We start from the raw sequence: 19841 nt of genomic DNA on the forward strand, positions 1-19841 counted from the left end.
TCACAGAAAAGCAAACTTAGGGCGTCGTACTCGTAGCGCCATCTGTTGGACATAAAAGCCTTAACCTAGATTATATATTTTAATTTATATGAATGTTTAACGGAATAATATACAGCCTATGTCCACCCTGAGGTTCCATTTTAAATATTGGTGAAAGAATTTTTGAAATCGGATGAGTAGTTTCGGAGATTACCTGCTGCAACGAAACTTACATACATACAAACATTATCTCTTTATATATTAGTATATATAATTACAAAACTGCAAACAGTTTAATTTTGAGGGTAGAGAAGAATTTTATATAAAATTATATATGCTAATAATAAGTAAAATCTTCACGAAGTCAGATTCAACTTGATACTTTACTCCTATCTATCTTCCCACTCCTCAATCTATAACCACCAAAATTTAACAGCATCAATGCCCTTTATACACAAGCTACTGCACTAAATTTTGTTTCTTAATCATTACCTAATCCTAAGATATTAAACAAAATAGATGCCAAAACACGTGGTTTTTTTTGGCCTTTTTGGAATCAGGAGGTCTCAAAACAAAAAGATTTGTAAAAACCATGAGGATCAAATTTGATATGATTCCAATATTTTGCTATGTTATATACATAAGCTGAGAAAGTCATTTATTATTCATAAATAAATCTTGTAATCTGTTACAAAGTTATAAATGTATTAAATTGTCCTTTATAAACTTTCCAAATTTTATAAAATATTAACAAACTTGAAAAAAAAATTTAATCAGTAATTTTGCTACAGTACAAAATTATTAAAATAAAAATTGAAAAATGATAAATATAATTTAAAACAACACTATGTATCATTTTTTGCACTTGGTTTTCATTTTTTGATTAGTTTATTAACACCCTCCCTCAAATTGAAGATGTGAAGGTTAATTGTGAGAGGCTCAAAAGGAATTAAAATACTGTACTTCAAAAAAAAATTCTGCTGGAGTTAGACTATGTGCTCTGATTTTCATGATATTGCATAATTAATATTTTTAAGACTTTAAAAGTCATGTAATAACATGAAACTTTCAATGTGCAACAAGAGAAAGACATTACAGGCATTGCACTTTAAGTATTTAGACATTAATTAATGAACATGTGATAGCTTGGCATCACAAAGATGTCATTGCCCATAATGGCAGAAATAGTAAGAAATAGTGATATATCACTGAAATAGTTCAGAAAAAGTGACTAATTTAAAAATTGTGATCCATTCCAAGGCAAGTAAATATAAATTTTTAATGACAATAATGAAAAATTCACATAATTCCCATCCATTGTCCATTAAATTAAAAATTGATATTTAGGATTAAATTTTACATAAAAATTTCTATTATTACATGATAATTTTTTGAAGAACTGCCACTTAAAACTGGTTAAATTAAAATTAAAAACACTAAACCTATAAACCAGTAGATAGGACTGTCACTTATGATAGGAAGCTAGCCATCCTTTACAAGGAAATATCCAGGAGAAATAACTTTTGTTTAGCATTCTGTAGAAGTCCTCAATTTCCTCCTTCTCTGCAATACTAAAGACCATCCAAACATGCACCTCCAAAAAGGTATCTATACTATCTCTGTCACTGATCATAGATCCAGCTGCCACTTAGAATACATAGGTGTTGCAACACACCCTTCAAACACCCGCTTCAAGGAACATCAGATGTCCATCACGAAAGGATTGGCAAACATAATGTTGGCAATATACACCTCAGATCCTGACATTTATTTGGAATTTTGCAAAGCATGCCTCTTACATAGCTCTTCCAGACAACCCTTTCTCAAACATCTTGAGTAAGTGGAAATATATAAGGCCACCCACAATAACACCACTATTGATTTTTGGAATGTTGACACCTTTCCCACAGCGTGAAAGTCTTTCTTTAAACTATAAATCTTACTATCCTCCCCCTCCCCATTCTCATCTTACATCACCTCCCGTCTGCATGTGTGTTTAGCAATCCTGTTTGTTTCAGCATTTGGGGATTAGTTTGCCTGATGATGCCCATTTAGCCATTTAACACAGGAAAAATGTTTGCACTTTTTATACAAATGTGCTGGTTTATATAGGTTTAGTGTTTTTAATGAGAATTTATCAATACAGGTAACTATAATTAAAAAAAAGAAAGAAAGAAAGAAAAATTTCCATAATTGTTTTAATGCTGAACAACAAGCTCAAAAATATTCTAAATTGCATTTCTTCTGTATAAGCCTGGCATTCCTCTGAATAATGCTGATAACAATTGCTATTGTGAAAAGTAAAAGACATTTTCCTGCTGGAAGTGTGTTTAAGTTTCATTGAATGTTATTGTTTGTAGTCTGATTATAATATAATTGTAAACTGTTTTAATGTTCAATTCAGTGAAGTTTTGAATTTAGTTCTCTCTATTCTATTAATTATAAAAACAAATATTCTAGCTAACTCTACAAATAATTTATAATAAAAACATTCATAATAATCCATCTGTAATTAAAAAATTAAAATTTAAGTTTATTAACTAAATTATGATTGATAATATTTCTATCATCTTAGAAATTTAACATAATATTATAAAACTATAATAAAAATAATATTTTTAACTAAACTTGCAAGAAAAATAGGTTATAACTATTAATACATGGATGATAAATTTGTTAAATTTGACATGTCATTGATAATACAAATATATAAAATCAAAGTAAAAAAAAAAAAACAACAACATAAAAGTATTTTTTGCCTTTATTACTATGGCTTCTTAATCAGAATATGGAATAAATAATTTAAAATACTTTAATAATTTAAAGCATAAAATTAAAATAATCAAAAACAACACACACTTAAAAGAATTAACTAATAATTATAAAGATTAATGTCGTTTCTTTCTTTTTTTTATAGGATGCTAATTTGTAAACAAATTAAAATTCAGTGTCTTGAACTAGACTTAAAGCAGTGAATTACAAACACTTTTTATTATTATTGAAACAATTTTAGCCAAGATAGTGCTTTCTTTTCTCTAAGAGAAAAGATAATTTTAGTTTGTTTTCATTCCAGCTGAAAAATCACATTCTAATATAAGCCTGGCCAATTTCATACTTTCACTATATCTTTTAATGTCTCTTCTATACTCTAAGTTTTCCCATTAATGTCCTACTTTTGACACTCAAGTAAAATAAAATCCTATTAGATTTTATTAAAGGCACAAGATATATCTCATATTTCTTATTTATTTGCCAAACTTCTAATTGTTTACACTATTACTTTAAAAGTTATTCAATCTTCAGATCACTTAAACTAAGTTACAGATGAACTACCTATGTCTTTGTCCATTTCTTTAAGTTACCTAATATTTAAGGTGGTATTACAGTTACCCTGCAAATATCACCTTAAATACGCACAAATATTCCCTTAAATTCATATGTAATATTTTGTCTATCTGATAGTGTAATGTAAGAGTTATATGATGCATAAAAATATTCTTTCTTCTGACTAAATAGTATAGCATTACATTTTAGAAAAACAACTTGGTTGGTCTATCAATCACCTGATGCATGCTTGTAAATCATCAGTGGTCCATACTACATACTGTACTTTGAGAACTGGTTTATACAACAATATTCATAATGAAGGTTGCATTGTAATAAGTAAATACAGAATGCCCAATCTAATGTCAAAGTACTTAATTATATTTTTTTAAATTTTATGTCACTTTTATATATTTGTATCATTAATGATGTGTCAGATTTCATAAATTTATCACATGAAATTTTTTGATAAGTCAAAGCTACAATGTTTATTATAACTGTTGAATAAACAGTTCTAATTACATTTAATATTTAAAAATTTAAAATTCTAAATTGTTTTAATGTTAATTGTTCCAAAAGTTACAATGTCAATTATAAATTCATAACAATTTTCTTCTAATACTGTTAGTCAATGACAACCTAAAATAATTATCTTTATTGTACTGTACCTACCAATACTATTATTATTCAAACAAAATTTGATCTGTTTGATCTGATGATATGTAAAATATCCTGAAAAATATTTAATTAAAATAAATAAGTATGATTCTTGAATGTTTAGCAATGCTTTTGCTTGAGTAAAATATTTATATAATAAATTATGTAATTATTAAATTAAATAATTTAATTCTCATTTAAATTGGCTTATCTACAATCTCTTCTCAAACTGCATTTAACTAAAAACAATCACACTTCAAACAACCTTTCAGTATGCAGCCTTTTTTATTGACCAAATGACCAAAAGCATTTGAAGAGTGATTGTTTTCTTATCTACAATTAAATGAAATCTACTTTTCTTTAAAATCACAGTTTACTCATCTGAAACATTTTTTTAATCAATACAAAGTCTTCAGTCCTATTTAATATTGATTTTTTAATTTTGCATTTTTACCCAATTGCAACTCATATAAGACAAACTAAAATAATTATATAGTATAATTATAAATACATAGGATTAGCATTTAAAATTTTCAATCTTGATCCCATATATTCAGTAGCAGACAATTAAACAGGTGCAAGAAGCACATGCTGGGGCCTCAAAGTTAGCAGCTTCAAAAAGAGATACATTCTGCAAACCTCAAGCACAGATGCCATCTTCATCTGGACAATTTGCTGTTCATCAAATGACAAACTGCATAGTAAAAGTTTTTACTACTTAACTCTCCAGGTGTCACATGGCATCTCACATATACCACAACTCTTCTAATAAAGTCTACTTTACATGAAACTTATAAAACTTGATTCCTAACTTTTCAATCCAGAGGATTGTAAACTTTTTTACTGTACAAATATCTTTTCAGAAAAAAATAGTAATGCCAACACACTTCCTCGCAAATGAAAAAAAAATTGAAAGAAGACTGCATAGCTGTAACTCTTGCAAATAATTATTATAATATTTTACATTTTATTTTAAATGTCACAATAAACAGTGATGAGTTATGATGATCATATCTGACTACAAAAGATAAAAATAGATTTATTTTTAAGGAAATAATTGATTGATCAATACTTTTTTTTAATTAAGTAATAAATTAATTTGATAGTTACTTAATAAAATTTTACTAGTTTAAGGCCCTCTTGAGAACAAGGTTGCCATTGGGACTATCCAAGTGCTTGATCCACCACTACATACATTTATTTTTACATTGTTTTCATTGACTAAGTGTTCTGATAATTTTATGCATTATGCTGTTATCAAAGTAAAACATGCAAGCTTTGTTAAGTCTAATGCTATTTACTTAAAAAAAAAAAAAAACAAAACATTCATTCCTAATTGCCATAATACATATAATTAACATTATTAAAGGTCATTATCTTAGACTTATCTGTAAATAAAGCATTTGAAAGAATTAATTTTAACATTATGCAGCATGTTCTAAAAAAATATATATATGATGTCATAAATCCTCAATTAGGCAATTCCAAGAAAATAAAACTCATTCCTGTTTACAAATTTATTTTGAATAAAAACTGAAATTCAGAAATGGGATCCAGATTAAGGTCTCTTTACAACATAATCTTAAAAATTAACTGATCATGGTTAATTATTATTGACAATGACAAAAATTATGGATTTTATCTGAATTATCTAAATAACATTTCTAAATTTAGAATAGCTTATTCTGAATTTATTTCTGTAATTCATCAATACTTCATAAAGTTATTGAAAAGGATATTAGGTATTACATTAATGCAATTTGAAAAAAAATTACTTAACAAAAATATCCTTAAAAGAAAGACGGGGGGAAATAGTGATCAGCACATATCTTGATGTGTTTTAATATATAATTTGTAAAATGAAAAGATAATATAAAAAATTATTTAAGCAAATATATAACAAATCCAATAATTCATTTAAATACCAAACAGTCAGATTCTTTAATGAGCTACTTTAATTTCTATGACTTAAGTCTAATTAATTAGCCTGAAAAAAACTGCCTAAAGTGAGGCTCAAGACTAATTAATTAGCCTTGAGCCTCACTCCAGGCAACCTTTTTACCAGATTATTCTAAATTCAACAAAAACATCTGAGATGTAAAAAAAATTGCACCAAGTAAAAACTTATGACAATTTAGACAACAGTCAAAATTTTTTCATTTGTAGAAAATTTTTTAAAATAACTGTTTGAAAAGTAGAAACAACAACAAATGCTATAAATCTATATAAAAAAAACTTCAGTTCTTATTTTCAAATAATGTTTATATGCATTTTAAAATAAAACTGCATAGTATATGTATTTCTGTTTAGTTTAAAAATGACTTATCAAACTTATGATCTAAGTTGTTGATTTAAATAATTTGTATATTGCACATAAAATAATAATTTTCATTTTTATAGTTACAAACTTATTCATCACCATAAATTTTTAATTACAAAAAATTAATAACTATACTGCATAAAAATACAACTGTAAATAAGTAATTATGTTTACTGAAAGAAATGAAAACATCTGTTACAGAGCAGTTTTAAATATTGATATTAATTAAATTAATTTTATAGCAAACTATATATTATTTATTAGAATATGTTTAATCTTTTTGGAGCTGAAACATGCTCTTAATAGTGCCTTCACAATTACACTATTAATCTATGTTAAGAATTGCTTTTCTAAGTAATAATGAATTTATCTCAATGTAAATGTTTGTTTTTGTTTACTATTAAAATAAGCAAAAACCAACATTGATTTATGATGACTTAAAATATACCAAATATACTTCAATAATAAGATATTTACTTGGTATTTCATTTATTTTATTACACATAATAGACACACAAAAAACCTTTAAGTGACAGTAAAATATTTAATTGAAAAAAAACAAACGTTTTTGACTGCATTCTTTGGCCTTCTTCACGTGAAAAGTTCCAAGATTCAAAAAGCCGTTGTGCTTAAAGATTTAAAAGTTTTGGAACATATCCAACTTTGCGTATAAAATTCATTATGCGCATGCATATCAAGCATTGCATAAACAAAAATATATTTAAAAAATATTATTTTACACCCATATGAAACAGTGGAAAACACCTTAAATAGAGTTGTGGAGGCCTTCTCCTTCAATAATACAGTCGAAAACATATGTTGTTTTTTCAATTAAATATTTTACTGGTCACTTAAAGGTTTTTTGTGTGTCTATTATATATATTGGACCAGTACCTAGTAACGAGTAACCTTCACATAAGGTATTTTATTACATTTCTTAAATTTTGTCTTATAAAAACAGTCAAGTAAAACTGAAAAACTGACTCTAAGTTCCTTAGTCTAGTTTTGTTATTCTCATTTATTCTGTAAATGTTCCACCTTGATACAAGCACAGTTTCTGGGAATACCTATATCATGAAATGGATGTGTTTAGTGGGAAATTTAATACAGATTTCTCCAAGGCTGTGATCAGAGATTTAAATTTATTGTACATTTAAAGCACATAAACATCACTTTCTCACATAGTTCCTAGTCAAGTGGATTGAAATCTGGACTTGATGAGGACCTTTCCTCTAGGAAACCATGGTACTTCATTCACTTTGAGCCATGTCTAGGTACTCTTGGCTTTGTGAGTAGGAGCTAAATCTTGCTGGAATACCCATGACTGTTTAGATCCTCAGGAATCAATCATTATCTTTAGGTAATTGTCTAAAATTTCCTTCTGGTAAATTTTTGCAGTTTTTTTTTTTTGGTCCATTCTTATGTCCATCCTTTGATAAGACACAGTCCACTAAACATGAACTTTCTGATTGTGAGCTAGATATGAAATCTTTTTATTTTCCAAAAGAATCTTTTAGCTGAAATTCTGTTATTTTGTCAGTTGTTATATTATGTAATAGCAAGGTATTTCTGGTTAAAAGTAGCCATTTTTTGAAAGTTTTGACTTTGCATACTTCTTAAGGAACTGCTTGCATTTCTGATTTCCAGCTATTTTTTAGAGCTTTGGTAAGACAATGCCTGTAGTCCATTTGATAAGCGTTAAGTCCCAAGTCTTCATTTAGGGTTATGTCTGGACATGACTTTTTGGTTTATCTGAAGATTTTGTCAGATTTAAGCTGTACCTGTTTGATAAATTCCTGCAGCACCTACCATTCCTAATCTTATCAATAATGTCTCAAATTATTTTGACATGTCACATTCTCCCCATTACTTTTTAGTGTAAAAGACACTAAAAAGTAATTTTCAGGTGCCTGTTATCAAATTAAAATTTGGGTTATACTTTTTTCAATAAATCATTCACTATAACTCCTCTTGAATTTTCAATCCATCTTTTTTGTACTGAATTAAAAATGAAACACTAAAGCAAACAATACTATAAACAGACATTTTCAAGATTTGTACTGAGCAACAAGAGCATCACTGAAAGTTGACTGAAGCAAGAGGCGAGACATTTAACCCTCTCCCTGCAGGGGGAATTTCCAAAATTCCCTTCTTAGTGTGCATTCTCATGACATATCCTAACTATGTACCAAATTCCAACTTTTAACCCTTAACCATTTGGGCTCTGTGTTTATTATACAGTATTTAATGGGTTATACTCAGTTGATACCGACGGCTGTATACTATGCCAGACCAGAGTCAAGGCATAGCAACCAAAAACTAAAATTAAATAAGTGTGTCAGTGTCTGTTTTCAGGAATTTCCTAACAATATGGCATGTAATCATTATAGTGGCCTTCTGTAGTGTGATATATGTATTTCTATTCAATTATGTATGAAAAAATATATTAACTATCCCACGTTGAAATTTTTCTCCGTTGCATGTCGCTTCGCATTGAATTTTTGTCGATGTTAAGCCTAACGAAGACTATTGTATCGTTAAAAATTATTTTTTTATTTTGTACAAACAAAATAAATATATTGAAAAATATAAAAACAATAAAAAATTATACTTCAGAAGTTAATTTAGTATCAAAAACATAAAATATTTGAGTAGCCCAAACATAGCAAAAGATTGCAGTGCCACAGCACTGGCAAAAATTTAAATTTGCCAACTGGAATTCTTTCCGATACTTGACTTTCAGATAATCAACGCTCTACTGTAATAATCTTTGTTTATTTCATAATGTCAAAATCCAAGGTCAAAGCCAGAAGTGATAATTTGTAAAATCAGAACTGTTCACACTTTTCCAGCAAATGAGTATAATTAACAAAATTTTAGATTTATTTTATAAACCTGCCTCAAGTTTCATACTACAAAATTCCCTTTTTAAACCTAAAATATTTGTTTATTATACCCATTTGTTTAAAAAGTGTGAACAGTTTTGATTTTATAACATAATGCCATAATAATATAAATAGACTCTTGTTAATTCAAAGGCTTCAAAGGAATGGCCTAAACAGTTCAAATTAAAAGACAACCATCTCTAGATATTACGGGGGGGAATTAAAAACACATTAGATAGCATCACATAGCAAGCAGGATAATGTTTAATCAATGAGAAATACAAAACAAGGTACAGTGGGGCATTCAAGGGAATGAAGAAAAAGATCACAAGTGATACAGAACAACCATCAACTGATTTACCACTGCTAATTATGTCCCAACTGATTTGAAATGTTTTTAAATTTTAATAAAAATAAATTAATACATTTACCGTATTTTATGGACTATAAGGCACTTTTTTCTTCAAAAAATTGCCTCCAAAATTCAGGTGCATCTTATACTCGAAATTAATATAAAAATGTCCAGTGTTTGATTTAAAATTCTCGTGTCTTAAAAATGGCCATATATTTGATGCCATGGGAAAACTATCTCTATCTGGCAACATTAAATTCAAATGGCAGCAGCAGTGCACCGATGCGACGAACATGAGTTGTGGGGTGTCAGGATAGAATCATCTGGACTTACGATTCCCGCGCTTTTTCTCTTTTCAAACGAGCAACAGTTGTCGCCATAGAAACTCGGATCTTAAGACGACCAGTGGTTCTGAATCCACGACCGCAGATTGGCCAGCAATCATCATGCAACCATTGTACGATCAGCGGACATCCGATAGCACTACTAAGCGTTGATTGGTGGATCAGCGTTTACTTCATTCCGTATAAAAGGATTGAATTTAGACAATAAAAACGTTATTTTTTTAAAAAATTGCTTAAAAATTAAGGTGCATCTTATAGTCCATAAAATACGGTAATTAAAGTATAACTTTTAAATTAATATATTAATTTTAAATTCATTTTTCAAATTTCAAAAATGGAATGATAATGTTAATCTGCTAACACACACTCTTGATTTGAATAAACAGGAGCGAGCACAATCTAGTTTGAATTAGAGAGAATTTTACATTGATTTAAATAGGAATCATATTGGGAATAGCATTCAGTTCAAATTAAGAGAAAATTTGAATTGTATAAAATCAAATTAATTATAATTTACTGTATTTTAGAGTTATTAAAATTTTGTTAATGTTGAAAAATAAGTTTAACTTTATTGCATAATAATGTCATTTTGTGAAAATCCTGTCTACTGTGAAAGTTTATAAAGTTTGATACTGTGAAAGTTTATAAAGTTACATGTTTGTAAAAGAAGAAAAGTTTTTCTGAACTTCTTGAGAACGAAATTCATTTACTGAACTGTCATTTTCATCCCCTATTGTCAAGCCATCTTCAGTAATATTTTTTCATTTGTTTTAGATAGCTCGACAGAGAACAAAAATGTTTTATTCACTGATAATGCCTGCTGATTATTATTTTGGTCTATAAATGTAAAATACTATCAATTGTAATATGCATGTCTATTTCAGACAAATATCTTAGAATTGAAGAATGCAGTAGTTAAATTTTACTATAATATACATCATGGCCTTAACCATGTATCTAAATATGTATCAAAGCATAACTCCAAATCAGCAATAAATATAATTTTTAATCCTGTCATAGAAAAAAGAAAAACATTGAATCATTTTTAGACATTGTTTTAAGGTATTGTTCTAGTTCTCTAACTAATTCTTAACTAAATTCTTATTAATTTTCATATTCATTCAAAAGATTCATTTTTGGATTGTTTTTCTTATTTTTGCTTATGTAAGGATATCCTACAGTCCCAGTTTTTTCCCTTTTTCCACTCTAGGAACACTAAAAGCCATTTCTTATTTTATCAAGCCCATGATGGGTTCAACCAGATCACAATGGGGGTGGCCATGTGGTGAGGGATAAAGGTGAACATATCTAGGACAGACCACTCTCCACAAAATTCTTGGGGTTTTCCTGACCCATCTGATTAATTTCCAGATCCCAGATTGGTAGGCTGACAATCTTAACAATTCCTACAACCCTAGAAAAACTGATAATGTCTAGAAGTCTTGTTCAGCATATAAACAATATATTAACCAAAATCAATCAATAATGTTATTCACTAAATAACCATAAACTGCTAAATTTCCTGTAGAGTTATATAGTTTTAATCTAAAAAAAATTTATCAGAAAAATCTCAAAACAGAAAAAGATTGTTCTGATAATAAAATTATTAGTAGTTCAATATGGTAATTAGAACTACAGTAATTTAAAATTAATCAAACTATTTTGATAAAAAGATCTGTATAAAATAGTAATTTCTACTTAATCTAAAATATAATCCCATAAAGAATAAAGTTTGTGATAATTGTAGGCCATGGGGCAAGGATGTAGGCCAATGGGACAGTAAGGAGCACTGAAGCTCTTCTGTCCTCACTCTCTTCCAAGCCTATTGCCACCTCACACAAGTGTAGAACTGTATAAAAAAGAAAGGCACAAGCAGTTGACCATTGGATAAAACAGAAAACACACACATCAGACTCAAACAGAAGGCTATATGAACAACCACAAGGTAAAGAAGAATAAAATTTAACATTTGTTCTTGTAAAGCTTTTTTTTTTTTTAATTGAGCATGGTGTAATGTGTATCACTGGTTTGAATATGACATGCAAGGGGGCTACCACACCAATATGGTAGTTTCAGGTGCAATCATGTGTTGCTAGTGGTTTTGGGCTTTTACTATCTACTAATGCTAAGTCTACACAAGCCATCAGCTATGCAGGTAACCCACACTCAGAAATTTCTGGTCACATCTTTGATATATAAAATGGTAATGCAAATTTAATATCTTGTTCAATTAATTAAAATTATTCTGGAAGATAATTTTTAAATATTGCTAAATTTTATACCATTTTATTAATTTCATAATAAAATAAACATCTATTTTATGAGATAACAAAACCCACTAAACACAGTGCAATTCTAAAGTTGCTCTGCAGTAAGCAGGGAAACAGGAGAAGCTTTTAGGAACAAAGTAATAAATAAAGTTACAGACTACAGAAGGTGTTCATGGCATCAAATATTGATTGATTCATTCTGGATTTACTAAGGCATAAGCTATGTTTAAATAATGATGGTACACTATCTACAAAATTTCAAAAATTGCTCTTCATGCATTCATACGTTTGTCACAGTCCTAAGTATACCAACTTTATTTGATTCCACAGACATCTACCAATCAAACTAATGTTTGAATTTTGTTAAATTTTGAATGTTTGTTCTATTTTAGAACATCATAGTACCTGATGATAGCTACTTAATGTAGTCGATAGTATTACTTTTAAACACAATCACTCACCACACCGAGATATAGTTAATCACGTATTCTGAACCAATTACGGTGTGTAGATGACAAACAAAAACAAATTTTTTGTTTGTTTTCGTTTGACTTAAGGAGTTTGAAAACATTTGTTTTTGTTTGTTTTTGTCATCTATACACTGTAATTGGTTCAGAATACATGATTATTTAACTTGTGTTTATAATTTAAATAATTTGTGCTGGATTGTTTGATAATTGATGGTTTAACTTTTCTATATACCCAGTTATTAACCATGTAATATTCCAGTATTTTAGACAGACACACACAAATCCAAAAAATTTCGTAAAATTAACTTTGAACAAACTCAAAAATTAAGTTTTTATACTTACAATTTAATCAAAACTTGAATTTTAACTTGTTTGTTCAAATGAACATTTTTTGAAATGAATTAAGAAGAATTCTGGTAAAAAGGATAGCAATATGAAAAAAATGTAGTTAAAATTCTTATAAGAAATTAAGGGCATTTTGGAATAATTTGAAGTACTTCAAATCAGTATTTTCAATTAGACTGCACTAGAATGTATGCATTCTAGTGCAGTCTAACTGTTGAAAGAAAATAAATATGTATGTGGAAGAGATTAAAAGATGAAAAAAACCTAGTAATATCCAATTAGAGTTTTAAGTTTATCTAAATATCAAAACATTTTTTCATCTACAAAAGTCAAATAAATATATTGTGTTATTTAATATTATATAAAATTATATTTTATCTTTAAAGCATAACTAGTAAATATCTTATTTTTCAAAATTATGGCATCACTCTGAAAGTAATACCACAGAAATTTTTTTAATTAATTATTATTCTAAAAATATAAATTAACATTAAAGTTCTGAATAAATATCACAAGATGCATACTTTAACAATAGATTCCTGTTTTTTCATTTAATCATCTTCAGTTTTAACTATTTATTTTTACTCTGAAAACATGTTATCATAAACATTATTCAGTTCATATATATACACTCATGCTATATAAGAAAAATATAGGTATATATATATATATATATATATATATATATGTAGGAAGACCAGAATTAAAGCTTACAAATACAAATTCAATTATATTCATAACATTTCACATGAAAAATGAATTATGTAACGATAAAAAAAGACTTTTCTTTACTAGACATAACTGTTTACAAAATTGCAAAAAACAATATCTTGCATATTGTTCAAAATACCATATTTAATATACAGTAATACCTTAGTTTTCGTTGACTTCGGTTATCGCTGATTTTTTTGTGAAAAATTTATCTCGGTTTTTGTCAATTGTCTTGGTGTGCCCAAGAGACCTCGCTGCCAATTTTGTGAAAACAAAAAGCAACCTACGCATTTTCTGGCTCAGTATGGCGTTATTTCTCGTTCTGTGAGCATTACCCTGTGACAGCCCACCATTGACCAATGTTTCCGTTCCCTGAACACTGGGAGTTCAGTCGTACATTTGCACTTCGCCAGGACAGGCTGGTCACATGGAGTTTTCCGGGTTTTCTCCACATCTGTAACACCTAAATAGGGGCCAGTTACCCTTAAACAGACCTCCTGGAAGGCATTATTCCCCATGATATAACCATCATAAATGCATACAACTACTATTACTTGACAATTATGTCACACTTTACCACAGGAGGATATAGGCTAGAAGCTCATGTCCAACTAACTTCTACAAGACAAGACATTACCCCGCATCTAGCCAAACAATTCCATTGCTTTCCTTTAGATTAGTTTGTTTTTATATTAATTTCTTATTGCTTTTAGTATTTAACACTATATTAATTCTCTATAAAATGTGTTTTTGGTATTATTTTGGACTGTCTAGAACAAATTAATTGAATTTACATTGATTCGTATGGAAATAATTGCCTCTGTTTTCATCGATTGTTTTCGGATGAATTATCAACGAAAACCAAGGTACCACTGTATTTAAACTGTCTAAAAACATGATTTAATCTCTGCATTACTCAAATAATTTTCTAGTCCTTAATTTGTGCAGTAAAATTCAAAACAAGGTAGAAAAATTTATAAATAAACTTCTTCAAAAAGCATATTGTTCTAACAAATTTAGCATGTTTGTTTGTACTGATTAACCTATATTTTATTGAAAAAAAAAATTATTCTGTGTCATCACAATTATTATCATATTATAAGAAACAATAAGAAACACAACTTACAAATGATATCTTAATATGTAAACTTTATGTTTTTGTAAAATATCAGTGAAAGTATATTCTATATAAAGAATATTCTATATAAATATATAGAATATTGTGTATGTATGAAGTAATTCTGTATTTGAAATTGTAAAAAATAAAATTCGAAGAAAATCAGAACATAATTCATACTTAATTCAGTTTGAATTTTTCCTAAGAGAAAAAGGGGCTCTTATACCAAAACAATTAAAACTTCAAGAGAATAGATTAGTGATATGTATACTTATTTACAGAAAGTGTATAATGTCAGCCTACATAATAGATCATAATGGCCAGAATCAGAACTGAACAACAACAACAAAAAAAGTACTTTTAAAATAAAGTGACCAGGTATTTTTCTTCCAAAAAGTAGGTTTCTTTGCCTACAATGCTGGCTCATATAATAGCTAAAGATGGGTTATCTTTCAATGTATTTTGGACATCTGAATATATATACATTGTGCACTACAACCTGAATATAGGTTTTAACACCAGTAATCTAATATTGAACAATTTCTTTACTGAGATACTAGTATTGATAAAACTCTTTGATATTGCAATCCCTTGCCACAACTGGTTAATGATTTAAAAATAAATTATTAAAGAAGATAATATTAGAAGATAATATTAATAAAGAGTCTGATAAATCAAACTTTGTTGGAATGATGAAACAGAAATGGATGAACACAGGTTTATTATAATGACAGTATGCATTTCAGACAGCCTGTCCCTCTTCAGCCACGCTTGTTACAATTAGAAGGGTTTACAAGAGTCTAAAATACAAGTGGTTCATCCTTACAAACATTGATTAATAATTATAACAACTTAAAGGTTAGATCTTACAGATGCATTATTTACAGTATAAGAAAGACTCAAAATAAAGACATCCACATTTTTGGCAAAAAATAGAATTTATTATTTATGTATGTATGAAATGTATCTTTAAGCTATTATAATTCTAAGGATAATAATTGTAAGGATAATAATTGTAAGGATAATAATTGTAAGGATAAACCACTTGTATTTTATACTCCTGTAAACCCACCTAATTGTAACAATTTTGGCTGAAGAGGAACAGACAGACTGTCCAAAATGCACACTGTTGTTATAATAAACTTATATTCACCCATTTCTATTTGATTACTCTGACATCAATAGTGTGTGATAAGTCGTCCACAGAAATCAAACTTTCTTTATAGACTTATCTTCAAACTGGTTTATCATTAAAAATATATCAAACATTAAAAGCAAGATATGCAAAATTTGATTAAAATTTTTTCTGATAAATTCAGCCAACATTAACTTATCATGGTCATTTATGAAAATTACATCAACAAACTAGTGATGAAAATTAGAATAGATGTAAATGTTAGTAACTAGTAACAAGCATATAATCCACAAAATAAACATGATTCAGTTCAATAAATTCTGTTTACTTTATGGATAAAACGAGTTAAACCAAAAGTAAGGAAGTGACAATAAAATCAAACATCTTGACTATAATTTTTTTTTTCTTTAGTGTTAAGGAAATATTTCTAGTAACTAACACATATTTATTAGAATTTATGAAATAATAAAAAAAGGCTGTGCAACCAGAAAAATGATCCAGAAAAGAAAATCATTCATCTTAGTAACATACAACTACAGAAAGGTATGCCAATAATATAATGCTTGCCACAAATTCAAAAGTGGCACTCACCAGTTTTAGGATTTAACCTTATTCTCTAGTTCTTGCTCCTAATGACTTTTTCTATATTTAAGGCTAAAAATGGATTTAAATGAAAGACAATTTAACTATGAAAACAATTCTATTCATACAAATTAAAATTTTAAAGACCTGTTTTAAAAATTAAAAAAATTGATTACATTGTACACAAACTGAAGGTTTTTATTTTAAAAACTGCAAATTTTAATTTCATTAAAAAGTATTTGATTTTTTCCTTAATTTCTCATAACAATTACTAAAAACATAAGGCAGAAGTTACACTTAGGTAAATGATCGCAATATTGAATTGTGCTACTTTATTGCTATTAAAAATTAAATTCTAAGTAATTTGTTACTAGAAGTAGGTATCAGGCACTATCTCTTATAAAATTTAATAAATTGGCTTTGAAATGTTTATGATGTGCAAACCTCTTAACATCGTTACCTGTAGAAGAGTCCGACCGGCGGCCACATTTTTTGTACAGAGAACAGGATCCCTAAAACAGCCACAAAACGGGTTCCCCCTGGTGCCAAACGTGAGGACACCCCAGAAATACTTGGCCTAGAACTTTTCTTAAAGATTTGAAAATGCTCAATATGACTTGGGAGGAAGCTGAAGCCCTCGCCAACAATCAAAATCGACAGAAGATAATTATTGCCAGTATGCTACCTAACATTGGAGGTACTGCTACTACTGAGATGTTTATAAACGTATATATAATCTTAGGTGATTTGTATATGTATACATATATAAATAAATGACCTAAAAGTAAATTCTGCCATTATTTTAATATAAATCTGCAAAATTAAAAGAAAACAATATCAGAATCATGAATGTTAAGAAGCACAGAACACATAATTATACACATAGTGTGAAATATATACAATTTATACATTTTTTAACAATAGTTGAGTATGTTTATATTTAAACAGAACATTTTAAAGTGAAACACTTATACACTGAATACATCCTTAGATAAATACAACGAAAACTTGCTAACAGAAAGCTACAATATATACAGAGCAAATGATTGTTAAGAAATATTCAGCCAAACACATCTACGTACTGTACAAAAACAATACATTCATTTGGCTTATTCGCCAACATTTTCATCAACTTGCTAAATGAAAAATTCGTCGTGAAATTTATCATATTAAAAATTGATTTCAAAATCACTTCCATAAAGATTATTGATTTAGAATTATTAATAATGTCTTTCTTTACGTTTGGCAATAAAATACATCGTTTATATAAACAATATTAAATAATATATATAAAAAGGTCATACGATCTATGACGTTGACGTGTCCAATCGACTTTTCTTAAAGGTATACCTTTCACTGCAATATGTCGGTCGATAAATTCATTCACTTACAATATATATATCAATTTCAGCGATTGTGGTACGTACCTCTTATTACTACTGAAGTTCTTCAACAAGTTCGACGCAATCAACTTGTAAAAATGTTATGAATCAAATCTCGACTTTCTTTAGCTCCAGGTTCAATACGAATTGACTCGATTTCGTTGTAATCGTTACAACGCCACCTTCTCGTTCGTATAAATCGTATAATGTTTGAATTTTTCCTAAGAGAAAAAGGGGCTCTTATACCAAAACAATTAAAACTTCAAGAGAATAGATTAGTGATATGTATACTTATTTACAGAAAGTGTATAATGTCAGCCTACATAATAGATCATAATGGCCAGAATCAGAACTGAACAACAACAACAAAAAAAGTACTTTTAAAATAAAGTGACCAGGTATTTTTCTTCCAAAAAGTAGGTTTCTTTGCCTACAATGCTGGCTCATATAATAGCTAAAGATGGGTTATCTTTCAATGTATTTTGGACATCTGAATATATATACATTGTGCACTACAACCTGAATATAGGTTTTAACACCAGTAATCTAATATTGAACAATTTCTTTACTGAGATACTAGTATTGATAAAACTCTTTGATATTGCAATCCCTTGCCACAACTGGTTAATGATTTAAAAATAAATTATTAAAGAAGATAATATTAGAAGATAATATTAATAAAGAGTCTGATAAATCAAACTTTGTTGGAATGATGAAACAGAAATGGATGAACACAGGTTTATTATAATGACAGTATGCATTTCAGACAGCCTGTCCCTCTTCAGCCACGCTTGTTACAATTAGAAGGGTTTACAAGAGTCTAAAATACAAGTGGTTCATCCTTACAAACATTGATTAATAATTATAACAACTTAAAGGTTAGATCTTACAGATGCATTATTTACAGTATAAGAAAGACTCAAAATAAAGACATCCACATTTTTGGCAAAAAATAGAATTTATTATTTATGTATGTATGAAATGTATCTTTAAGCTATTATAATTCTAAGGATAATAATTGTAAGGATAATAATTGTAAGGATAATAATTGTAAGGATAAACCACTTGTATTTTATACTCCTGTAAACCCACCTAATTGTAACAATTTTGGCTGAAGAGGAACAGACAGACTGTCCAAAATGCACACTGTTGTTATAATAAACTTATATTCACCCATTTCTATTTGATTACTCTGACATCAATAGTGTGTGATAAGTCGTCCACAGAAATCAAACTTTCTTTATAGACTTATCTTCAAACTGGTTTATCATTAAAAATATATCAAACATTAAAAGCAAGATATGCAAAATTTGATTAAAATTTTTTCTGATAAATTCAGCCAACATTAACTTATCATGGTCATTTATGAAAATTACATCAACAAACTAGTGATGAAAATTAGAATAGATGTAAATGTTAGTAACTAGTAACAAGCATATAATCCACAAAATAAACATGATTCAGTTCAATAAATTCTGTTTACTTTATGGATAAAACGAGTTAAACCAAAAGTNGTAATTAAATACACGTAAAAATTGCACTTTTTACTTTGTATTCAATACGCGTTATCATTTTATAATGACGTGTGTTAATAAAATATATAACATGACGTGTCGCTCTTTCATTGCGGATTATAGAATAATTAACAAAATTAAGACCATTGCCTTTAATTTTTTTTAAAAAAGTAAAACATTAAAAGTCTTTTTATTCGTCTAACACTACAGGAAATTACACAAACATAATTTTACTTCCTTTTCCTGCTAAACATTTTTTTTAATCAAATCGAAAGAATAGTTGATAACACAATATAAAAAAGTCATTCATGAAATGTTTTTAACGGTCGATAATTCTCAAAATTATGAAATATTTGCAATAAATACTATTTACAAAAGAATATATCATTTTTGTAATATGCCAATAAACTAAACTTAATACACGTATAAATTTGAAATATTTCATATCAAAGTT

At 28.1% G+C, this 19841-nt stretch overlaps 1 protein-coding gene across 1 annotated transcript in view; it reads right to left on the minus strand.

Annotated features, from left to right (window-relative positions):
- The window catches only part of LOC111634209 (putative uncharacterized protein DDB_G0282133), an 86449-nt gene extending 68397 nt beyond the window's left edge, over positions 1–18052 (minus strand). Inside the window, exon 1 of the mRNA XM_023378928.1 lies at positions 17919–18052. The gene's annotated coding sequence lies outside the window, so the exon portion shown is untranslated. The remainder of the gene's footprint in view (positions 1–17918) is intronic.
- Positions 18053–19841: the final 1789 nt, after the last annotated feature.

Source organism: Centruroides sculpturatus, unplaced genomic scaffold (assembly GCF_000671375.1).
Source record: "Centruroides sculpturatus isolate CEXI.00-Female unplaced genomic scaffold, Cexi_2.0 scaffold813, whole genome shotgun sequence".
Classification (NCBI taxonomy): Eukaryota; Metazoa; Arthropoda; class Arachnida; order Scorpiones; family Buthidae; genus Centruroides; species Centruroides sculpturatus.